General features: G+C 44.3%; 1 protein-coding gene across 3 annotated transcripts in view; it reads left to right on the top strand.

The window, feature by feature from the left end:
* The window catches only part of Vti1a (vesicle transport through interaction with t-SNAREs 1A), a 348,099-nt gene that overhangs the window by 318,235 nt on the left and 3,973 nt on the right, over positions 1 to 25,891 (top strand). The gene's annotated exons all lie outside the window — the stretch shown is intronic.

Here is a 25,891-nt window from a genome sequence, read left to right as displayed (position 1 = left end):
GCTACACTACATTAATAATCCAGGCATATGAGTATGCTAATTTTTTATGAAAATTCAAACATTTCTCAACTTTCTTTATATCATTCAATGATTCACCAATTTATTTTTTCTTTCCATGGTGCTGGGAATTGAACTGAGGGCCTTGCACATGCTATGCAAGCACTCTACCACTGAGCTGCATCCTCAGCCCAATTCGTCAAGTGTTTATTAATAACTATAATGTGCCTGGGATTGGTAAAGGAATATAACAAAGACCAAGGCAGACTTGCGCATTGACCTTATACAACTCCATGTCGTAGAGGATGCAATCAAGGAAACAAATAAATCTGATATTTACAGATTAAAGGAAATAGACAGACTGCCATTACCAGAGGAGGAAGAAGCATGATGATTGCTTCAATCTGGAAGAGTGAATTTACTACTATATATGTTTTAGTTGTTTCATAGACCTTTATATATAATTTTTTTTCGTTGTTTATAGACCTTTATTGTATTTACTTACATTCAGTGCTGAGAATTGAACCCAGTGCCTCACTCACACCAGGCAAGTGTGGTACTGCTGAGCCCCAGCCCTACCCGCTGTGAATTTACTACTTTATTGCTAGCAGTTTCTCTAGGTATCCAAGCATTCTTTCTTTTTTTTTTTTTTTAAGGCCAGTTGCTGATCTACAGATTTTTTTGTTCAACAGCTATATTGAAGTTTTTGAGTGCCATAAAATTTGCCCATTGTAAGCATGCGATTTAAGAACTTACAGTAAATTTATAGAGATATGATCATCACTGTGATATGATTTTAAAACAGTTATGTCATCCCAGAATGTTCCTTCCTTCCTGTTTGCAGATTGTGATCCTCCTTTTCCTTACAGTAAAGTTGTTAAGGTCCATCCCTACTGTAGTATGTAATACTTTTTATTGCTGAGTAGTAGTCATTGTTTGGAGGTACCACATCTTATTTACTCATTCAACAGTTGATGGACACTGGGATTGTTGCCAGTTTGGGGCTAATAGTGAGCATGCTGCTCTGAATATGGGCATACAATCTTCATGAAGACATACGTTTTCATTTCTCTTGTGTATCTACCCACCTCTACCTGAGAGTAGAATTGTTGAGTCATTATAATGCATGCTTGTTTAAGTATTTTTAAAATCTGCCAAACTGTTTTCCAAATCAGCTGTGTGACTTTACATACTCACAAGTAATGTCAAAGGACCCCATGGAGCAGGACGAGTCATTTGTATTGTAGTCATTTAGTGGGTGTACTGTGCTATCTCATTTTAATTGGCTTTTTTCTAATAACTAATAAGGTTGATGATTTTTTCATATGCTTATTTTCCATTTGTGTTTAATCTTTAGTGAAATGTCTAGCTCTTTCAGATGTTATTTGTAGAAATGTTATTGATATTTGTATGTTCTTATACTTTGGGACCTTGTTAAATTCATTGATTAGCTCAGGTAGCTTCTTTGTAGGACCTTTAGGTTTTTTGTCATCTTAGTTATCAAATGTTGATAGCTTTTATTTTTATGCCTTTGGGTACAAGTCTTTTATTGGATATATGATTTTCAAACATTTTCCCCAAATCTGTGGTTTGCTTTTTATTTTTTTAATGGTGAATTTAAAAAAGCAAAAGCTTTCCACTTTTAATGAAATTATCTTTATCAATTTTTCTTATTTTATGTTTTTAAGAAAGCTTTGCCTGCCCCAAGGTCAGAAAGTTCTCTTCTAGAAGTTGTGTAATTTCAGCCTCTATATTTGGTTCTATGTTCCATTTTGAATTTTTAAATATAATACAAAGCTCACTTTGTATTATATATAAAGGTCTAAGTATGAACTTAAAAAAAAATGGGTTTTTTTACTATGGATTTCCAGGGGCTGGGGTTGTGGCTCAGTGGTAGAGCGCTTGCCTAGCACATGTGAGGCAATGGGTTTGATCCTCAGCACCACATAAAAATAAATAAAATAAAGGTATTGTGTGTATTTACACTAAAAAAAAAAAAATAATATGGATTTCCAATTCTTTCAGCACCATTGAATTATCTTGATTTCTTTGTCCAAAATTAACTGACCATCAATGTAAAGTTTATTTCTAGAATTTGTTTGTTCTCTTGACCTATATATCTGTCCTTGCACCAATACTACAGTCTTGATTACAATAGCTAAGTTGGAAATCAGGTGGACTAAGTCTTCCAGCTTTGCTCTTTTTCAAAAATTATTTTGGTCATTCTAATATTCTTTCTATCTACATATAAGTTTGAGAATTCTCTTTCAAATTCTAAAACAAAAAAGCTTGCTGGATTTTGATAAGGATCACACTTAATTGTTACCCTAACAATATTGAATCTTCCAATCTATGAATATAGAATCGTTTTCCATTTAGATAGATATTTAGTTCTAAGTAATATTTTATAGATTTCAGATCCAAACCACCTTTTTCTTATCATTGTTGCTCGCAGTGCTAGTACTAGGGATTGAACCCAGGGAGACTTCCACTGAGCTACGTCCCCAGGCATTTTTTTTTTTTTTTTTTTTTTTTTTGAGACAAGGTCTCACTCAGTTGCCAAGTTTGGCCTGGAACTTGTGATCCTCCTGCCTCTACCTCCCAAGCCTCTGCATTAAAGACACATGTCACTGTACCCAGCTGGCCTTCTACTTATTTTGTTAAAGTTATTCCTAAATTTTACATTTTCTTATTCTATTATGAGTTACATTGTTTTCTCAATTTCATTCACAGACTGTTTATTGTGAGTATGTAGAAATATCATTGATATTTTTATATTCTTGTATTTTGTGACGTTGTTAAATTCATTGATTAGCTCAGGTAGCTTCTTTTAAGGTCCTTTAGGATTTTATGCATACAGAATATGTCATCTGCTAATGATGACAATTTTATTTCTTACTTTCTAATCTAGATGCCTTTTATTTCTTTTTCATGCCAGATTACATTGGCTAGTACCTCTAGTGTGATGTTGAACAGGAGTAGTAAGAACAGATATTCTTGCCTTATTCCTAATCTTAGAGTAAAATCTTTCAGTCTGTTACTCCTAAAAATGATGTTAGTTGTAGGCTTTTCATAGATGCCCTTTAGTAGGTTGAGAAGGTTCCTTTTATTCTGAGTTTGTTGAAAGTTCCTATCTTAAGTAGATGTTGAACTTTGCCAAATATATTTTCTGTATCTGATGAGATCATCACATAGATTTTTGTCCTTGATTCTGTTAATATGTTGTGTTACATTAATTGGTTTTCAGATGTTAAACCAACCAGTGCATTACTGAGATAAGTCCTACTTGGTCATGTTGTATACACCTTTTACTAGATTCAGTTTGAGATTCAGTACAACTCTTTTTTTTTAATACTGGGGATTGAACTCAGGGGCACTTGACCACTGAGTCACATCCCCATCCCAATTGTATTTTATTTAGAGACAGGGTCTCACTGAGTTGCTTAGCACCTCACTTTTCTTTCTTTGAACTCGAAATCCTCCTGCTTCAGCCTCCTGAGCCACTGGTGTTACAGGCATATGCCACTGTGCCCCAGCTCAATTCAACAATATTTTGTAAGTGATTTTGATGTCTGTGTTCATGATGGATATTTTTCTGATCTCTTTGTTTAGCTTTCATATCAGAGTTATGTTGGCCTCATAGAATGGGTTGGAGTATTCTCTTCTACTTTATTTTCTAAAAGAGTTTGTATAGGATCAGTATGATTACTTCTTGAAATATGTGATAGAATTCATTATTTAAGCCATCTAGTTCTAGCCTTTTCTTTATGGAAAGATTTAAATTATGAATCCGATTTATTTGCTTATATTGTTCTACTCAGATTTTCTGTTTTTCTTTAGCCAGTTTTGGTAATATGGGTATATCTAGGAATTTGTCTATTTCAACTAAATCCCTGAATTTTAGGTATAAAGTTGTTATAATTTTATTAAGTTTTGTTAAATTAGTTGGTAGAGTGCTTGCCCCACATGCATAAGGCCCTGGGTTCAATCCCCAGCACCACCAAAAAAAAAAAAAATTTTTTTTTTGTTAAGTCACTAGTGACATTCCTCTTTCATTCTCAATGATGGTAATTTGGGTCTTCTTCCTTTATTTCTTAGTCATTCTAGCTAAAAATTTATCAGTTTTGTTGATCATTTCAAAGAGTCAACTTCTGGTTTCATTGATTTTTTTTTTTTTTTTTATTGCTTTCTTTCTTCCATTTCACTACTCTATTTCCCCCTTGTTTGTGTTGGGCTTAATTTACTCTAATTACCTAATGCAGTAGCTTAGATTATTGGATTGAGGCCTTTGTAATTAGGCAAATAAATTTCTCTCTGAGATCTTCTTTAATTGCATCCAACAATATTGATAATTATTGTTTTGTTTTTCATTTAAAAATATTTTCTAATTGTGATTTTTTTTTACAAATTGTTTATTGTGATTAGTTTTTACAAATGGGTTCTTTGGAAGTGTGTTACATAATTTTCTAAAGCTTGGAAGTTTCAAAATTACTTTCTTCTATAAGTTTCTAATATAATCCTGTTATAATTAGAGAACATACTTTTATTATTTCAGCTCTTTTTAATTTATTGGTCTCTATGTGGTCAGTACTGGGGCATATTGCATGTTCTTTTGAAAAGAATGTATATTCTGCTGTCATCAAGTGGAAGTTCCAATAAATATTGAATAGGTCAAGTTGACTGATAGTGTTGAAGTCTTCTAGAGCCTTGTTGATTTTCTATCTACTCATTATGTCAATTGCTGAGAATAGGATATTGAAATATACAGGCAAATGCCTGTAATCCCAGCAGCTCAGGATTTTCTTTTTTGGCCATATTTCTGCAAGTGCAATCGTTGAACTTTGTTTCTCTTTTCATCTGAAAGGTTTTGCTTCATATATTTTGAGATTTGTTAGGTGTATAAATGTTGTTCATAATTGCCATATCTTCCTGATGTATTGAACTTTTTATATTTACAAAATGTCCTTCTAAGAATATTCTTCTAAGAATATTTCTCATCTAAAAGTTCACAGATCTTTTTGTTCTTGTTATTTGTTTTTGTATTTGTGGCAAGGTCTCACTGTGTTGACCAGGCCAGTGTTGAACTTCTGGACTCAAGTGATACCCCTACCTCAGCTTCCTGGGTAACTGGGTCTAAGTGCACATGCTACCTGGCCTAGCTCTCATCAAAGTTTATGATGTTAATATAAAGACTTCAGCTCTCTTGGGGTTATTGTTTACATGGTATATATTTTTCCATCTTGTAACTTTCAAATTTTATGTGCTTTTAAATCTGAGATCTGTCTTATATAGATAGCATAAAATTGGATCTGTTTTTATAGTCTCATAATCTCTACTGTTTGATTTGATCATTTAATCCATTATCATTTAATTTTTTTTTCTTTTTTATACTACTGGGGATTGAACCCAGGGCCTCTGCCTACTAGGCAAGAGTTCTACCACTGAGTTAAATCTTCATCCCTTTGTATTTTATTTTGAGACAATGTCTCACTAAATTGCCTGGGCTGACTTCAGACTGCCTCAGCCCCTGGAGTAGCTGGCATTACAGGCATGTGCAACCCTACTCAGCCTTCATGCCTCAGGTCTTTTTTGTTCTTCTGTTTCTCATTTTCTGTTCTTTTTTTAAATATTTGTTTATTTGTTTTTAGTTATAGGTGGACATGATACCTTTATTTTACTTTTTTTTTTTAATGTGGTGCTGAGGATCAAATCCAGTGCCTCACACATGCTAGGCAAGCACGCTACCTCTGAGCCACAACCCCTGCCCTCTTTTTTTTTAATACCACATTTTGTTTATCAATTTAATTCATCTGTTGAATTCTTTAGCTACAGTTCTGGTTGTTTTTTTTCTTCATCTTTGCTCTAGAAATTACAGGGTATACCTTAAATTTTCATAATATACTTCAAGTTAATATTGACTTAGTTTTAATAAAATGTAGCAACTGTATTCCAATATAGCCAATTTCCTCCATTTTTAATACTATGATTGACTCATAAATACATGTTATAAACCAAATACTAAATTATAATCATCATTTATGCAATCTAATGAGTTTCCAAAGAAATTAAAGGAAGAAAAGAGAAAATATTTATTGTACAACTTTTTATATTTATCCATATATTTACCATTTCTGGTGTTCTTCCTTTATTTGTGGATTTGTATTGCCATTAGTATTATTTCCTTTAAGCTTCAAGGACTTTGTTTAGTGTTACTGACAAGGCAAAACCTTTCACAAAACAGTTCTCTCGCTCTGTTTAGAAAAGTCTTTATGCCTTTTTTTTTTTTTTCCTTTTAACCAGGGATTAAACCCAGGGGCACTTAAACACTGAGCCACATCCCAACCCTTTTTTATATTTTATTTAGAGTCAGGGTCTCACTGAGTTGCTTAGGGCCTCACTAAATTGCTGAGGCTGGCTTTGAACTTGCAATCTTCCTGCCTCACAAGCCGCTGGGATTATAGGCATGAGTCACTGCACCCAGCAATGCCTGCATTTTTAAAAAATATTTTTTAATTGTAGCTGGACACAATACCTTTATTTTATTTATTTATATGTGGTGCTGAGGATCAAACCCAGGGCCTCACACATGCTAGGCAAGCGCTCCACTGCTCAGCCCCAGCCCCAGGCCCAGCTCTGCCTTCACTTTTGATGACAGTGTTGCTGGACATAGAATTCTTGGTTGACAGGTTCCCCCACCCCACTCTTTTTAGCACTTTGAATATGTCATTCTCCCCTATCTTCTCCTTTGTTGTTTGTGATGAGGAATCAGCCATCAATCTATTGTTTGCCTGTACATGATGAGTTTACTGCTTTCAGGATTTTCTTTTTTGGCCATATTTCAGCAAGGATGTTTTCCCGCCACTCTCTCCCTTCTCCTTCTTGGACTCTCACTGCACATATGTTGGTTTACTAATATTGTCACAGGGAGCCTCTACCGAAGGCTCTTTATTTTTTTCATTTTTTTTCCTCTTAAGATTGGATAATTTCTACTGCCACATTTCCAAGTTCACTAATTTCTCTTCATTTGGTTTATTGTATTTTCAACTCTGGAACCTCCGTTTAGTCTTCTTTATAGTTCCTCTTTCCCTGTTGAGATTCCCTATATGTTGAGGCATTGTCCTTGTAATCTCTTTAAATTCTTTAAGCAGAGTTTCCTTTACTTTTAACAAATTTCTAATAGCTGCTTCGAAGTCTCTATCTGCTAACGCCAACACCAGTCACACAGAATCAGTTTCTCTTAGCTGCTTTTTTCCCCTGAATATGAGTCACTTTTTTTTCTTTTTCCTTTTTTTTTTTTTTTGCCCTGTATGAGCCTGGCTTCCGAAGGCAGCCCCTTTGTGTGCATAGCTGAATGGTCAGCCCAGGACTGGGCGGAGGTTGTACTCAAAAACCTCGAACCTGCAATGCTTCCATCCTCTGCCAAGCCATCTCTGTGTAGCTGAGGAGCACATCCAGAGTTCACCCAGCTCTCTGGCCTGCCCGGCTGGGGGTCTGGCCTGGCCACTCTCAGGTCTCCACATCATGTCACATTTTCCCAGTCAATGGGAGAGCACATTTGGCACTTGTGTGGCTCGCTCACCTCCAGGACCTCCCAGCACATTCTTGGTTGGTCTGTCACTTACCCCCACCAGCCCTGCGACCTGGGGCGAGCAACGTTGTGGGATGTCCCCATTCCTTTTCCCATGAGTTTGCTACTTACATTGAGGGTGCTGCTGAGTGTGGGTTTTACCCTCTACTCCAGATCAGCTCAGCCTCCCCTGGCATCCCCACCCTGGTAAAACCATCATTCTAGCCAATTCAGCTGAGGGGTGAGGTGGGGATGTTCTTACCAAAAGTTCTGCCAGCTTCCTATGAATAAACACTTCTCAATTTGCTCTTTCCCTTTGGTCATTATGCAGAGCCCTGAAAGGGTTATTTTGACAAGTATCCAGTTTTACACTTCTTATGGGGAGAGTGAATTTGCCAACCTCTTCAGTCATAGCTGGAAGTCTCGGGGAAGGATTTTTGCTGTTCTGCAGCAAGTATTTATGTGTTGTTTAGGATGTAGTTGCCATGAAAGACCTCATCCCCATCCCTTATGGATTTGGGCTCCTTATTTCCCCGAATTCCACGCCCCCCTCCTCCCAGATGTGCCCCGAGGTGAATACTGCGCTTCTCCACTGGCTTCTGTTCCACCCTTCCACGTGGAGGCATGGCTGCGAGGTCTCCTCTGCATGTGCTCCCACCAGCTTCCAATCCAGGGCAGCTCTTTGCCCATTAGCTGACCCAAGGACAACAGGTGGGACCCGTTTTTGGCAGAACTCTTGAAGAAAAAATGCCCTAGTCATCAGCCTGTTTCGCTTTCATTCATCTCTGTCATATGGGAATACAATATAGATAGTATCAGGCCCAACAAGAGGTACATTCTGATATTATTTTCAGTTTTTTGTCTAGACAGAGAAGACTAAGTGCTTGGATATCAGAAATACCTACCATGAAAAATAAGAAAGACATGCTCAGTGGAAGGCCAGAGGGGGTAGCACTGCTTGTTCTCTTTCTCTCTATATATTCTTTTATTTTTTTTTTAAAGAAAAAAGTTTAAACCCCACCACCCACTCATCAGGTGATTGGAGACCGTAGTTGTAAAAATGTGCTGCAGGCAGAAGTTCTGAAAAATCCCAGAAAGTGTTGAAAACATCTCTAAACAAGGTATTTTTCTTCTGCACCTTTCTTGCTAAAGGTCCCAATTGCTGCCAAGAAAACTAGTGAGAATGTTAGCTGCCAAATAAAAAATTTATGACAGTGTTTGGCAAAGGACTATCTCACTGCTTGTTTTATACATTTCCACAAGGCACTTGAAGGCAGCCTCTTTTTTCCTTCCCCCACCCCTCCTCCCACTTTGGGTACGTAAACCTTACTGATCACTGTTCTGAGTCTGTTCTCTAATAAAAGAGCAAACTCCTATAAAGTAGGATTAAACAATATAACTTTTTCCCCCTTCAGTAACCTCTGCAAATGTGAGGAAACTGCTTTCAAATACAATGTGTTGCATAGAAGGGGAAAAGAGATGCTGGGATTTTGCTTGTTTTGAATAAACACATTTATAAGGAAAGGAGTAGGACCCCCCTATTAACAAGAGTAAACCCTTCACAGTGAAGGGGTTTTAGAAATCCCCTGATCTGTGTATACCCACAACATTTTTGCAGATAAGAAGTGGGGGCCCAGGAGCAGAAAGCATTCTGCCTAAGGTCGTAACAGCCAAGCAACCATCCCCCAGGACCAGAGCCTGCCTCTCCTGGGGTACCACTCTCGGATCCCCCAGCACTGCTTTTGTGTGTTGAGGTTCCAGCACACACACCCCTATGGTATGCTTATGAGCATTAGGATTCTGGGCTATTCTGCTTTGTGAAAATTAAAACATTTGCTTCTCCTACTCCTTCCAGAAATCTAACACATTAAAACTGAATCAAGATAAGGCAATGATACGACTGAGATTGCATTGTCTACCTATATCAATTAAGCCTCCTGGCGGAGGCAGTTTATATGTCTTTAAAAGGAGGGAAGGTTAAGGATTCTATTTAGAAAAAAAATTTTTTTTGAACTGAATTTGGATGTTGAACTAATAATTACACAGGCCAGTGAACACCCTGAAATATTTGACTTGCTTACATCTCTGAGAAAGCAAAATTGTCTCCATGTTTTCAAATAATTAGTGCTGTTTTGCATATATTCTAACTTCCTCAGCCGCCTACGCTGCACCCTTATTTCTTGCCGGGCTTAGGGCTGCAGAGGCATCTGCAGTCCTTGTCGCACACTCGGTGATGCAGAAGCCCAGGGCCGGCTGCGGCTGCCTTTGGCTGTGGCTGTGTTAAGGAAGTGAGTGTTATTTGATATCAAGTATTGCAGACAGACCAGGAGTAAGCGGATTATTTCAGACAGCGTTAGGAGGTAACCGGAGGAAGATTAGCTCGACATGAGGCAGATATCATAAGCAAATTAGAAAACCTCCCCAATTAGTGGAAGAAGCCCAGATTTGTGCTGTTTGTGATCTTGCGCTGAAAGGCAGAGTGTCGATGTTATGGGCTCCGGTCTGATTTAAGTTGAAATGTTGGCATTTCCTATCAGTGCCTGTTAGCATCTGAGGCTGTGTACGGCCTAATAAATGAAGTAAATCCCTGTTCTCACTGCTAAGTAGTCCCCATTCCAAGGTTCTCTGCATTGGGTAATGTTTTACTTGGCCCTGGAATAATCTCTAGGGCATATTATAATGTTTCTATACTGGGAATATTCGACATGACTGCACTGTACCATACTAATCCCTCCTTTGTTTGTTTGTCTTGTGGAACATGTATCACGCTAGAGTCATAAAAATGAAGTATGCAAAATGCCAGATGCTACGCATACAATCAGATACTTAAAATAGCTTCCTTGGTGGCACTGCTTGAAATCTGACCTGGGCCTGGTTTCTACAAGCAGGGTGGCACTTTTCTGCTAAGCTACTGATTGTACACTCCAGTAGAAGCAACGGCTCTCTTCTCAGGCCACTGTGCAAACAATCAGGGCATCCTCAGCTAGGTGCTGATGTTGTGTGACGTCACTGCAGTGGCAAGTGTGTGTTATTTTTCTCCGAGTGCGCTGTGTTCTCTCCAGGTTTTTCTTTCGGTAAAAATAGGATTATAATGTACATACTAATTGCAACCTTTGCTTTTTACCTAATGTATTATGGGCAAGAAAAGTGGTCTTAATAATGGCTAGGCTAGGGTCAGACCCTTAATGATTCTGATGTTTTCAGAATCATTAAGAGCAAATTTGTTCAACATCTTACTATAGTTAAATGAGTGCTTTCTTTCTTTGAAAATTATCAGCACCCAAATGGCATTTGTGACAAATCTCAACTCACCAGTATTAAATGAAATATTATCATACCACCATATCTTAAGCAGAATGTTGGATTTCCTCTATTTGCACGTGTGTGATCTAATTTGAACATCACAGGAACTGTGAGGTGCAGGAAAGGACGGATATTGTCATCTTTGACTTCCTTCATCAATACAAAGTCCTTACCTGGAGTGACAGCACTTGGAGCAGAAGCTAGAGAGCAGGATGCACTTGATCTCTCTCCTCCTCGCCACGGCACATCACCTGGCGTTCGAAATTGGATCTGATTTTAGATGAGGACCAACTTTGCCACTCTGTTTTGGTGATGTTAGGCAAGTTAATTCCCTAAGTCTCAGTTTTCTCCTCCAGAAAGTGGGAACATTGATGCCTTTGTCATAGATTCATTAGGAGAATCAAATGTAAGAATTTGTGTGAAGTTGTTAGGATGGTAAAAGGTATCAAAAAATATTTTTAAAGAAATTCTTACCATTGCATTTCTTTTCCCTATAAGTTCCCTTTTTCTTATAACATTATAAGTAAATCAACCTATTTTTCTTTTTTCAGTCTACTCAGTTCCTAGTTTAGCTTCAGTTTGAAGAATCGTTATTATTTATGTAACAATGTAAAGAAAATATACAGATACATAAGGATAGAAAGAAAAAAAAAATACCCTACCCTCCAAAAAACACTAGCACTCGGCTGCATTTCCTTCCAGTCTTTTTTCCTTTCTGTGCAAAGGCTTTCTGTTTGATCTTAAACATGCCAACTAGTGTTTTAGACTAACAGAATATGTACCGTCAAGGCGCGTGCATCAGAGATGTGCTGCCCACCTCCACACTCTGCTCCTACTTCTTGATTTTAAGAGGAGTCATCTGTCATCAGACAGACAGTATGAGACTGGTGGGGTGAGAATGTCTCAAGAACCTGAGGTGTGGGCTGGGGTAGAGCTCAGCAGCAGCACTTCCCTGGCACGCACGAGGTCCTGGGTTTTCTCCCAAGCACCTGGGGGTGGGAGCCTGAGATGCCCAAGTGCAACAAGGTGCTCCTGGCCCACTGATCCTTCAGTGCAGGAACAATTCACGTGAAATCCAGCCCAGAAACCAGCTTCTCCCTCAAGCTCCAGGTCAGCCCTGCCACGGGGCACGGGCTACTCTTTGGAAGAATGATTACATTTGAGTACCTTCAACCACTGGGACGAAGTGCTCCTCCTGGACCCTTTAAGGATGTTCTGTACCCACTGAAAGGAGAACTCCTACAGCCAAGAGCCTCCTGTCAGCTAATGTGATAGTTCTCTGTCAAGTAAACCATGAGTGAATACGTTGATCCTTCCCCTACCCCCTTTTTTGTAGTTCTGTCTCGGCTCTACCTAAGATTTCTCTGAACCAGTTGGGCAAAATTGATTTTTATTAGTTCCACTGGCCTTGTGGAAAATTATCTCATGAACTGGTTTTTATAGAAAGACTCAAAGCACAGCACAGGGTAAAAAATAAGCCTATAGCAGTCAAAACTGTTGTCTGAAATGTCTTCAGACTGGAAGGCTGAATTTATTGCACAAAACAAGTCCTAGCGAGGCGGAGGTGTGCAGTCCTGCTCATTATCACTGGAAAGGGGAACCAAAAAGCCGAGTAAAAAATTAAATTTTAATAATGCCAGTGATATTTTCTAAATCTTTCCTGACAGAAAGATTCTCATTATTTTTATCTGTCTCTGAGTAGGTTCTTTTAGTGCCATCTCAGAAATGGCCTCAGCTACAATTGTTTTCCAGGCTTTAAAGCATCTGAAAAACCAAATATACACAGAGAGAAATAGACTTTAGATTGTTCAAGGAGGGGCCATGATCATGCTAACACTTCGGCTGGAGTATCTGCAGCCACCGTTGTCTGGGAAAGCCTTCAGCATCCACAGGAGAGAGCCGCGCTAGGATGATGGCTGTAAGTTCCCCAAACAAAGGGGCCACCATCCACCACAGTGGGCCAAGGGAGGAACCCAGCCCCCAGTCCCAGTCCCAAGTTTAATTTGTCCTGGAAATCACCCGTGCTGGCCATGAAAGGAGATTCAAGAAAAAAAGTGGACATGCCCTTTTGTTTTGGTAAATGTGCAAACATCTTCTAAGTATCCCATGGCACAGAATTGTTCAGGGTATGGGGGAAACTGAGGCCTGAGTGATGAAAGCAGGCAACCCAGGAGAACAGGAATTGCTTTTGTTCTCTTAGTGCCTATGTATGCACCTACTTGGTCCTAAAAGGACTTACGGCAATTTCCCTAAACATTTACAACACAGTGAGATTGTATATACCCAAAATGAAGTCAGAGGCCACCAGCGCTCACTGTGCAATAGTCTGCATTTATGAGTTCATCTCCAGCATTCCTGCAGCCGACCTGAAGAGGAAAGTGGGCCCAGCTACATGAGCCAGTGTCCCTGAGATCAAAACTCGGCTCCTCCTCCTGCCTGAAGAGAGAAGGCCTTCCCATGAGACCTGGCTGCAGGGTAATAAAAGGTGTGCCCAGGAGCATCCCTGAAGAAGACACGAGTTCCACGGGGTGGCCTCTTCCCGTCTAGCCAGTGGTATTAGCCAGGCCAGCTGAGAGCACAACAAGACAAGTATCAGGTGTGACGCTCCAGGTTCCCTGCTCCAGGGAGACGCCAGCCTCTCTGGGAGGTGAGATGGACTGCCAGCTCTCAGGCTCCTCGCCCACACTGTTTCTCTCAGCTGGACTTTGGACAAGTCTGTAGCAGGAGGCAGCTGGAGGCTGTTCTCCCCACCCACTGCCCAAAGTGCAGCCATCTTACATTAGTAGCAAGGGGCCATCTTGTCATCCAGTAGCCAGTAGGGGGTCAAATTTCACCACCCATAGTCAGTCTGAGGACAATGCCCCAGGAAAGGGGTAGTAAAGGCTCCTTTTTTGCAAGACTCAGGCTGCCTTTTGCCGTAGCCCCTATAAAGATCCCTCCTAATTTGTGGTTGGTTTTCCTATTCACTGCAGTAAATAAAGGACTGGAGAGAGTGTTCAGGGCCTCTGTGCGCCTGTCAGCTGATTTTTTTGTAATTTTTAACAAGCCCACAGGCCTGGTCCTGGGATCCATCCTCTAGGGTGCCTGGGGCTCATATGTTTACTACCATCTCAGAGATGGAGAAACTGAGGCACGTTCCCTTGGGTTTCCCGTGATCTCGACCAGCGTGGGTAGAGGCAATCCTACAATCCTCTCTTTGCCACTCACCCGCAACAGAGACCTCTTTGTTTCCCGTTACAGGCCTCCTGGCTTTCAATGCATTACATACAAAACATACAGCATCCTCCTCAGGAATCCCCAGCCAGGCTTCTCCAGCCTCAGACTGTGCGAAGGTCAGGGGGCTGCAGATGTGCAGTCCAGTCCTGACCTGTGCTTGTGCTTCTCGTGGCTTTGTGAACATCCTTGAATGCAAGCATAAGCTGGTTTGTGACCATGTTGACCTCTCCCTGGCCTTTGACCGTGTGGTTAGGAATCAGTTATGGGCTAAGTTGGATGTTCTGGGTGTGGACCCTGGTTATTGATGCCCACGCAGAGGCCAAACCTTAGACTTCTGAGAACCGCAGGGTCGGGAGAACTGGGCTCCAAGTCCCGGGTCGGGTAGGGCAGGGATGCACACCCCACCTCCCTTTTCTTTTAATTTCTCTTTCAGTCAGAGGTCACAGACAAGGCCTCAGGGTGAGGCTGCACTGCAGATGAGCTTTGCTTGGCCACCCAGTGTTTTGGAAAACTTTGACTTAATTACCAGCGTTTAAAACAGGAGATTTCAGAGGGAAAACAATTTCTTGCTTCTCTTGGCAAATCATATCTCAGGCTCTGAGCCTGCTCTGAGTCCCAGCAGCAGTCAGGAGCAGCCCCATGGTTGGAAGAAGGCAAGCAGGCGGGGGCTGGGGCTCAGTGGTAGTGCACTTGCCTAGCATGTGTGAGGCACTGGGTTCGATTCTCAACATCACATATAAAATAAAATAAAGGTCCATCAACAATGAAAAAAGATACATTAAAACATTCTTTAATAAATAACTAAAAAGGGCAAGCACCCTACTTCTCCCCATCTGCTCTCCTGCTGCCTACAACCCGCAGGCTAGATCTGTGCACCCTCACAGGGCTTTCTCCTTGCATAGAGAAGGAGCATGGCCCTTCCCAGGCCAGCAGGTGACATGGATTCACCTGCACAAACCTGGGGACCTTACTGTCTGATTGATACACCCCCAACCCCCACTCAAGAACTATTGAGTCAGCCATTCGACTTTTCTGTCGGTAATGAGCCTTCCCAGGAGGCGTTAACCTGGGGTTCACCTGCACAGAACTGATTGGTGCTGCCAGGGTGTGCAAAGTCAATCTAAGATTGTGAAGGAGCTATTGCAAGTGTGACAGAGTTTCAGGGACTGCCGTGGGGAGATTGGTAAATAGTAATAGTAATGGAGTAATAATCATTATTATAGTCATTCATTGAGCAGCTACTATCGCCAGGCACTCAACATGGGCTCTTTGGAACTCTCAGGTTCCTGTATTAATATTTTTCTAAAATAGAAGACTAATGGAAGATAATCCAATTTCATTTTGCAAAATAATAAAGAGCAACTTCCAATAAAAATGCATTTCCAACATCCATGTAAGGCCATCAGGGGACACTGCCATCTATTATTGCCATCACTCCATAAATCAGACAGCATTTTCACACCAAAGCAGTCAAAAGGACATAATGTCAGAGAAATAATAAAATAACTTGCTCAAGGTTGCATGGCTGTGTGTGACAGACAGACCCTGGACTTGAATTCAGGCAGTCTGTCACCCCCAGTGAGGGCAGCAGTCACCCTGCACCCAATGAACTCCATGGCTCCTCTGGAAGGTGAAGGATCCTCAGCCAGGGAGGAGTGTGGAGGTTGCTACTTCAGGAGGACAAAAGTTTGCTCCACATAAAGGTTTGGGACCTGGTGGGGGTGGGGAGCCCCTCGGTCAGACCCTCGGGGAACACCCAGCAGAGCTGGGAGGGTGAAAAGCTCCTGAACTGGGGGCAAGGTAGCGCTTATTTTGGCCTAGACACCCCGACAGTCTGACCTGGCTAACAGCTGAACCAGGGCCACCCCCAGGGTGGGCTTCGCCTTCTCCCTGGGTGGGCCTGAGCCACCAAATCTGGGTCCTAATAAATAAGGATCATTGTGAAGGTTACATAACATCATTGTGCAATCAACATCCCAAACCAAGGGACAGTCCCTTGCTAAGACTGTCTGGAAGCTGCAGTGCTCCCCACATGCATGCTGACAGGCTGGGGAGCGATTTCCTAGATGGGGAAATGAGAACAGAGACCTGGTCTTTTCCTAAGAGCGCACAGCGAGGCAAGGCTGCTCACTTCTCTCATCCACTTTTCTTTTTTTGTGTAGCAGATACATTAAATTAAGTCTTCAACATACCTGTCCTGACTCTCAAGTGCCCTTGATTCATTTGCAAGAGATCAATTAAGGTTAGAATTAAGATCAGCCTTAGAAAGCTGAAAGGACACAGCCAAAGCTATGAAAAAAGTGAATATTGATATTGTGTTTTCATGAGGCGCTGAGCAGAGTTGGTTGGCTTTGGATAACAAGGGTACCATACTAGAGGCTGAGCGTCCCCCGTCTGAAATCCAAAGTGCTCCAAAACTTGAGTGCCGACTCACATAGTGTCAGGCTTGGGAGCATTTTGGATTTGGGGATGCCCAACCATAAAATCCATGCAAATATTCCAAGATCTGAAATGCTTCTGGCCCTAAGCGTTTCATGTGAGGGATACTCAACCTGTACCACCCAACAGACATCCTTGCCCAATTATGTCGTCTATGGAGAAGAATAGAAAGATGCCAAAGACTCATCCTTCAGAGAACCAAGGAGAGTCTGGTGGAAAGCCCAGGACCGTGGGTTACACAGATACTGACCTGTGTTCCCTGCAGGGGTGATAAGGCTGGAGAGGGAGGTTGGGGCCTCCGCTACCTTTCTGTAAACACCTGGTCAGGTTCAGTGAAGCACAGCGCACAAAGTGCCAGAACAGAGCCCGGCTCGGCACAGAGCCCAGGGAATAGGAGCTGCTGCCCCTGCCATGGCTGTCACTGTAGCTGACACTGCCATCATGCATGGGCGCCACACTGGATGAGCCCAAGGAGTCACAGAAGTAGTGGAGCCAAGTGGGATGATCTAGTTCTATGGTTCACAAACTTCCAGATTTCCTACATTGGGATTTTTTTTTTTTTTAAGATAGGAGACTGATGGCAGATTGTCCACTTTTTATTTTGCCAAGTAAGAAAGAGTGATTTCCAAGGAATACGTACATTTCTCATGTGCGAGCGAGGATATGGAAAAAGAAACCTGCCACCTGCTATCACCATCACTTCATAAAACAAAGGACATGTTAGCACTAAAACAGGAGGAAAGAGGTCATTGCAGAGAAGAGGGGCATCCTTAGACTAAATAACCTGCCTTCGTGAAAAAGGAGAATTTCTGTGTTCTGGGGACCACTCTTCCCAGCCATGCCACGCCCCCTCTTCCTGGTACACAGAAGTGGGATTGGGTTGAGCTCAGTAAGAGGTGGGGACTGTGGATCAGCTTCCAATTGCCATCAGATACAGGCATTCAGAGTGGAACTGGCCAGTCGGATAAAAATGAGTGTCACAGTGACCCAAGAGCAGGCCAGAACACCTGGCAGCACCCCCAAACAGTTGGCCTTGGGCCCCATCCCTTCACCTCCCAGGGCCTCAGTGTCCTTAACCCTAACATGAAGAATCTGGGCTTGAGCATGAAGACCTTTCCAGCTGTAGCAATTGCAAGCCTGTGAGGGATTTCCAAGTCCACCTTGCATTTCTAGAGCATCGTTACTGAATTCTCTTCAAGTTCTTTCCAAGTCCTTTGATGGAAGCGAGCTGCCTTGATCCTATCTGAGAGCGGTAGCCAGCAAAGCCGCTCTCCAGGCCCCCTGCTGTTGTGGAGTCCATATTTAAGAATGGCAGTGGCCATGGTGCCCAGGCTGAAATTTGATGTACACATTTGGCAACGCAGAGTGCAATGTAACTACACATCACTGATCAAAACCCATCGGACTTATCAGTGGGCTCTGACAGGTACTCGCTGGCTGCCTTCCCAGGCCGGGGAGGTGTCCCTGAGCCAGCCAATGGGACGCCCTCCCTTCCCTTTTGATGTTCATGCTACCACCTTGGAGGGTAGGCTTAGCCCTGCTGGGGAGACTGTCAACACGAGGCCCAGATAGACACCAGCCTGTGGGGGAGAGGAGTCTGGTGGGGTGGGGAAGGCTGCGGCTTCCTGGATTCCTGCCTCCACCTTCCCCACCAGCACTGGAAGTTTCCCAGGCAGCTTTCCGGCTTCTGGCAGCTGGTGCCTCTCACCTTCCCTGAAATGACATCTCCTTTCACAGACTCACTTCCCTACCACACCCTGAAAAAGGCTTTGCCTTTGAGGGGGCTTTAACACCTTTAATGAGCTACTTCTGTTCTCCCTGGGGTGCTGGTGAGTTGGCTGATATTATTTGGGAAGAAACTGAAACCTAAGTGTCACAGAGTGACTTGCTCCAGGTCAGCCCAGGCAAACCCAGGCTGGTGGGCACACAACCAATTGCCCTGGCCCTGGCATTACCCAAAATACGGCCTTTGTTGTCAGGCTCTGTCATCGATTGCTCATTGTGACACCATAAGCTCCCATAAGACAGGGACTCTGGGTTTCCTTTTTTCTTCAGAAGGACATGGCCAGACCTTCTGCACTGCTCCTGCTGCTTGTGCGGTGTCCAGGGACCACCACGTTCTCCACTGAGGAGGGCCTGCCCCCAGGAGCTTGAGGCGTGGACTAAGAGTGGGCAGATCGCAGATCGCAGGCCACATCTAGCCCAACGCCTGTGTCTGTGTGGTCCTCAAGCTATTGATTGTGCAGTCTTAAATGCTTGAAAAGAATTCAAAAGAAAAAATTTTTGACATGTGAAAATTACATGAAATTCAAATTCCAGTGTCTGTAAGTGAAGTTTAATTGGAACACAGCCGTGCTTATTATTTACATATTGTCAAGGCTGCTTTCCTACCGCACGGGCAGAGGCAAGTGATACAACAGACGGTCCACGAAGCCCAAGTGTTTTTTATTAGGGTTGCACTGTGTCTCCCCACTGCCCTCAGTTCATGTGCTGAAGTCCTGATTTCCATCACCACATCTTTATTTGGAACGAGGGACTTTTCTTAGGCTCTTTGTTAAGATCAGATCATACTAGAATAGGGAGGGGCCCTAATCCAGGACCTCTGCTCTCCTTATGAACAGGGCGCTCACACAGAGGGAACACCAGGTGAAGAGGAAAGCTGGGTCTGGGAGATGCACCCACAAGCCAAGGAGCCCCAGAGGTGGCTGCCACACCACCAGGAGCGGAGGCAGAGGCCTGGAACAGGTTCCCCTCTCCACCCTTGTGAGGGATGACCCACCATCACCTTGATCTCAGACCTGAGGCCTCCAGAACTGAGAGGCAGGACCTTTCTATTGCTTAAACCACCCGGTTTGTGGAATTTTCTATGGCAGTGCAGCAAACTAAGATATTACTCTATCTATTCCCAGGAAAAGTTAAACCAAGTAGGGATTTGGAAACAGGGTAAAGCTGCTGCAGTCCTCACCTGACCCCTGACCTAGCTGTGCCGGGGCTTAGGTACAGTCACCTGGCTGCTCAGTTCCCTGCTGAAGAGCTTGCCATGACACCACCTACCCACACTTGCCCCCCCACCTCAGCTTCAGGATCACTGACTGCATCTCAGTTGGTGTCAGCAAGTGTAGACTGTTAATGGCTAATGGTGGTTTCAAATACTGGCACAGAGTTACATCTGGTTCCTTCCTATTTTAATGGCTTATTCCAGGGAAGGAGTCTTGTGGGGTGAGTGTGAGGACTATGCCCCCTCCATTCTCTCTCTCCTGGCTTTGGGAAGCTGCCTGCTCTGCTTATGAATGGAAGCTCTGCCCTCTTCTTGTTCCCCCCAATACTAGGGATTAATCCCAGGGGAACTGGACCACTGAGCTACATCCTCAGCCCTTTTTATTTTGTATTTTGAGACAGGGTCTCACTAAGTTGCCCAGGCTGGCCTCAAACTTGCAATCCTCCTGCCTCAGCCTCCCAGGTAGCTGGTACTACAAATGTGCTCCACTTATGCCAGGCTCATGAGTGGAAATTCTTACTTGGAGATGAAAGATCCAACAGCTCCTGGAGACTGTGAGCCCCTCGGCTGTCTGCAAAGCTTCCAGGGATCAAAGTGGGACTGTCCTGTCCTTTGGAGGAGGACTTTGTACAGATCTGCTGTTCAGGTACAATGCAGCGATGGGGAAGAGAGTGGAGATATGAAAAACAGTCACCATGAAGCCCAAGACAAAATCACCAGGTTGATGAGCTGGTCTGATTCCAGGAATTCTGTGGATCATTTCCCGGCACCTCCATAACCAGGCACACAAACCAAGTGGCTTAAAACAACAGACATGGATTTTTTCTCTTACAGTCCTGGAGCCCAGAGGTCTGATGGCAAGGAGCTGGCAGGGCCATGCTCTCTCCAAGGAGAAGAATCCTTCCTTGCCTCTTAAGGGTCTCCTGTCCCAAGGCACTCCTTGGCTAGAGGCAATGTGACTCCAAGCTCTCATCTTCTCAAAGCCTTCTTGCCTGTGTCTGTGCCCTCTCTGGTTATAGGGACACCAGTCGTTGGATTTAGGACCAGACTAAATTCAAGCTGATTTCTTCTCAAGACTTAGTGAATCATATCACAAAGACCCTGCTTCCAAATGCGGTCACATTCTGAGGTTCCATGTGGACAACTGGAGAGACACTGTTCAACCCAGTCTAATCAGTGCGGCTGAAAGTGAGAGAATTCCCAACCAAACCTGCTCTAATCAAAAGGGAATTGTCGGACTCCTGTAACTGGGAAGTTCAAATGTGACTCCTCGGGTGTCAGACACATGGCAGGACCCAAGAGTTCAAATGACACTTTCAGGACTCGGTCTCTTTTTCTTCCTCCCTCAGCTTTGCAGTTCCCTGGCAGGAGGCAGCTTCCCCCTTGCCTGGGGGTAGGCACAGCCCTCAGAAGCTCCAGGCTTCCACTTCTCCCACGGTCAGACGCCGAGTAGAGACTACTGTACCTTTTTTCTTGATTTTCCAGGAAAACTCCCCAGGGGAATCTGTGGCTTGGGTGGCAGGCCAATTTTTGAACAAATGGTTTTGCAAGAAGAGAGCCGTAATTGGCAGGGCCTGCCTGGATCCTGTGTCCACGTGTGGAACCAGAGCAGAGTCGGCCCTACCTGAGTTCTTGGGCGATCCAGGACACCTCCCGGACACAGACACAGAAGACCCCGCGGACATTACCGGTGGCATGGTGACCACCTAACTCAAGTGCCCAGCCTGAAAATAATGCTGAAGTAGACGTTGGCATTCAAGGCTTATGGCAATGGGCCGTTTCCTGCCACTCCTCTCTTCATTTCTCTCTGGCAAATACTGATGTGGAATTAGACCTAGAGCACTTTGTCTTGGAAAGTACCAGAGAGGTGGCTGTAGGCTTCTCTTCGCAGAATATATCCCTGGCTGTCCCAGTTGCTATTGCTGTGCTAGCAGACCCCAAAGCGAGGGCATCATAGTTCAAGGCCTATCAGCCAGGCCAGAGGCAGCTGCAGGACAGGATGCTGCCATACAGCACGTGCTCTCTCCAGTGAGTGGATGCAGCTTGTGAAAGAGCTAAAATATTCAATGGAAGGGGGGGAGGCTAAATCCTGATGCTGGGCCTGCAGCCCTTAGGAACCCGGAGAGCGCTGGCTACGTGACCTCCGGATGAGCGTGTGCAGCTGGACAGTTAGACTCCCTTCCCAATTTCCACATAGAGCAGGTCTCTCTATGTTGCCCTAGCTAGCCTCAATCTGCCTGCCTCAGCCTCCCAAATAGGTGGGACTACTGGCATCTACTGGCATGTGTCATGGTGCCAACACAAGCTTTTTTGTTTGTTTGTTTTTGTTTTTTTTGAGAATATGTATGCCAACCCATGCAAGACTCACTTCTTACTGGGGAAAACTTTACAGAAGCAGAAATCATAACACCATGGGGTTAGCTTAGTGATATAAGAGAGAGGGTCAGGATTGGGCTGTTCTTGGAAAAGGTAGGGAAAATATGCCACAGATAAAAGACATGATTTTGGAATTAGGGAGACTCAACCTAAAAATGATTTTTGGTCACAAATGATAGAAGACCCAAATCAAGCAATCTTGAAAAAATGAAATTAAATTTCTCATGTGAGTCAAAGTTCAAAGGAAGGGTGGCTTACCATTGTCTTACCATGAGGGTCACCGTGTCTTCATGGATGGAATTCCGTTTCTCTTGCCCTCTATGAGTCAACTTCTTTCATAGGTTGACTTCCCTCATGGGAACAAAATAGCTGCCGCAGAACCAGACCTAACATCCACACACCAAACTGCCCAGATGACCTAGCATTCCCAGCAAGGGAATGCTGAGCTTCACTCTGTTGGCCTGGCTTAGGTCACGAGCCTACTCCTTGTCTAGTTGGCTGTGGCCAGGGGCATGGAGTGTACTGCCATTTTTAGGGAGGTCCAGCTCCAGTCCAGGAACCAAGGATGGCATCGGATGTTTGGAATGGAGAGAAGAGATGAATGCAGTCAGTGTATACCTGCCACCCGCAGGAAGCAGAATGCCCAGTGGGGCTTGTGAAAACCTCCTGTGGGAAATGTTGTGACCAAGTGGATAGAAAAGGATCCCAGCTTTTGAAAACCGAGAAGCAAAAACCTATCCTTCAGGGAAAGAAAAGTCAACCCTCATCATACCTAGCTTCTGGAATACATTAGCAAGAGCCTCACCGGGCTTGGCTAGAGGCTCCTCTCATCTGAGGAGAGGAGCACTTGGGATAGTTGATGTTATGCTGCAGTAACAAACAACCCCCACATCTCACTGATGCTCCTGCATGTGAAGACTGGGGATCCTGGGCAAAAGGGATCTCACCAACGTGCAACTGCGCTCTCTGGAGCATATAGCACCCCCAAACCAGAATACAAGGGGAGAACCACTGGAGGGCCCAGCCCTACAGTAACTCCGGTGCCTCCTGAGAGTGATGCTCTGCACTTTTGCCCACGTTTTATTGACCAAAGCAAGTCCCATGCCACACCTCGCACCAAGGAACAGGTCAGCGTCTGGTTCAAGTGGAGGGGGACTGGGGACTGTGAGGAGCACCCGCTACAGTGGGATCGGGATCCCTGCGCTCCTCGCTCCTCGAGCAGGGCCACGTGTCAGGTGGCCCGCCTGCCTCCTCCGCTTGAAGCAGCAGTCTCTGATTCCGGCTGCCACACGCAGGAGCCTTTTTCCAGAAGGGGAGGAGACTGGCAATGGAAAGATTAACCGCTCCTTGGGTTCCACACGGGGATCAGTATTTTCAATAGTACTTTGTGAGTTCAGCCTCAAAGTAAATGGTTAATTCATCTTATATCAACAGCACTGTGATTCATAATGTAAACTTGGAGAATTTTTGATGTTTCGGGCCCACATTCCTTTTAATTTGGCTCTGCATTCTTTTAAAGCCACAGTGTGCTCACTTAATAGAATGCAGCATGCAAATGCACAAGTTTTTGCCTGGAGGCATTTAGCCTGGCTGTTTCAATGGATGTCTTCTTTCAAGTGTATACTCTTTCTTAAATTATTTACTGGGTAAACACACTTTGCATTTTCAAAAGGGAGATTAAGACTGCTTGCTGCAGACCTAGTTGAACATCAAGGCCCCATTGCCCAAAGTTAGGAGGAAGTTTCTCGATCTCTCTAGCTGGAGCCTCTCTCCTGGCTTGTTTTTCGGATTCTCTCCAAACTGTTCCTTTCTGCTTTGCTCACGGCTGTAATTACTCTGGGCTTCGGTCACCAATGGGGCCACCACTGCCAACCTTTGCTTCCTCCCTCACAGCTGGCTCAGATGTGTCCTCTCAAGTGCCCTCACAGCTCGCTTTTCTGGTCTTTCAGGAGGCCCAGCCCTTTCGAGGTCCAAAGCTGGGTTGATGACCGGCCAGTCATGCTCCCTTAACCACCCTCTCTGTTCCAACTCTCTCTGCCCCTCGGTCCCCCTTGTCCCCAGTATCTGGAATCCTTTCCCTGGGAAGAAACCTCCTCAGCAGCACACACCTGTGGTCCTAAGGACCAGGCCTTCTCCTGGGCTCAGGGAAAAGACCCAGTTGTCTCTGAGAAGGCGCCATGGTTACAGTCCCATCTGCGGAGCTGGTCGCACCATTTCCATGCAGTCGTCATTACATTTTCCTGCATATTGAATGAGCTCAGCTCCCTTCTCCACTGCCCTGGAATGATCATCATGATCACCAGGGGCAGCTTCCTTCCACCAGCATTCTTTGGACAGTTCTCTTTTGAATCCCTGAGTATCAACCACCATGTGGTGTGCTGAGGCTTCAGAGGTGAATTCTGCTGGTAGGTCCACAGAAGCAGCAGAAAGGGTGGTGACAGGAAGCCGGCAGTCCCTGTGGATGCACAAGCAGTGGAGAAGCCCAATTAGGAAGGCCAGGAGGAGCTGAGAAGTTAGGGATTGCTTTGTGTTCAGGTTCCTAACCATGCCTCAGATTAAACAAGTAGCACCCACAGTTAATCCTTTATAAATTAGCATCATGGATGCCTTGGGGCCCTCAACCCACAAATAAAATGGTTGTCAACCAAGCCGTACCAGAGACACTACTGTATATTACTTAAGGCAGAATTTAAAAAGAGTTTTCATGCTTTTAATCTGTTTCACTGCTGAGTTTCAATTTTGCTGATTTCCTTTGCAAGTCTGATGCGGGTGACGGTGGTAAATAGAGATTTTGACAGCAGCTCGGGCAAATGGGATGTGGAGGGACTGTTCTGAAGGCTTCTGTCCCTTCCAGAGAAAAGGGGGAAAAATCACTTTGAGTCTTAAATGAAGCCACCAAGTAGCGCCGATCAGTGTTCATAATTAGCCTCACTTCAATAAGTCGCGGAGCCCTGTTTTTATTTACTTATTTGGGGGACAGAGAATCTTCCCTCCTCGTGAGTAAACATGGCCTGTTAAGTCCGAATTAGCTGTCATCACAGAAGAATTAATGTCGGGGCGCAGACTTTCTTGTGGGGAAGGGAAGAAATGAGGGAGACAGATCTTAGCGAGCCTCGCGTGATAAATGAGGACAGAGCAGACCATTCATCTCCTGCGAGGAAAGCGGACAGAGGTACTAAGGCAGTTTTGCGGAAGACGTGTCAGCAAATGTGATCATTTTGTAACCTGTCAGGAGGAGTGGGAGCTGGTCCTGTTAGGGGCCACAAGGGAGCAGGTCGCTCTGATGTGACAGTTTCCATCCATCCGTTTAGATGTGGGGAGGCAGGGGGTGGTGAGCAGGACTCCTGCCCGTGCTCCAACCTGGGGTCATCCTTCTTCCAAGAAAAACCTCCAGATGCTAGAAAAGACTGCAGATGTCCTGCCAGGATTTCTTTGTGATGACACAAAGCAAGAGTAGGTCCCTTTCAGTTGGAGGCCTGGCCTGGTCCCACCACGGTCCTCCCTGCAGAGGACCCTTGTCCAGTGTCTGGCATCTGGAATGAGGCACAGCCCTCCTTCCCACCCCTGGAGCTGCGGGACTGCTGGGCAGAGTTGGCGTGGGGCTTCAAGCAGGGTGGGTGGCCCGCTAGACGGCTGCCACTCTGGGTTTCTATTTCTGTGTGGCTCTGTGCGAGCAAGCGTGGGCGAGGCTGGTTGACCTAGGTTCCCTTTGAAAGTCTCAACAAAGCATTCTGATGTGCGACCTCTTTTCTCCGAATGAGGTAACAAATTATGAAACAACCTCATCGGAAGCTCTCTGCAGGCTTGCGGGAGCCACGTCCTCGCTGCTCCTTCTGAGGTCAGCTCAGCAGGGCCAGACCGAGGCGGCTGACGATCCCTGGAGGTGAGGGCCACCCACAGACACTCGGCAGGCACCTCAAGGACTTTGTATTATTTTTCATTTCCGCCTCTGCTCGCTGTGGAGCCAACATAAGGTTTCCTCCTGGCTCGATGGA

This window comes from Marmota flaviventris, chromosome 4 (genome assembly GCF_047511675.1).
Source record: "Marmota flaviventris isolate mMarFla1 chromosome 4, mMarFla1.hap1, whole genome shotgun sequence".
Classification (NCBI taxonomy): domain Eukaryota; kingdom Metazoa; phylum Chordata; class Mammalia; order Rodentia; family Sciuridae; genus Marmota; species Marmota flaviventris.
This window is presented reverse-complemented; position numbering and strand designations above follow the sequence as displayed.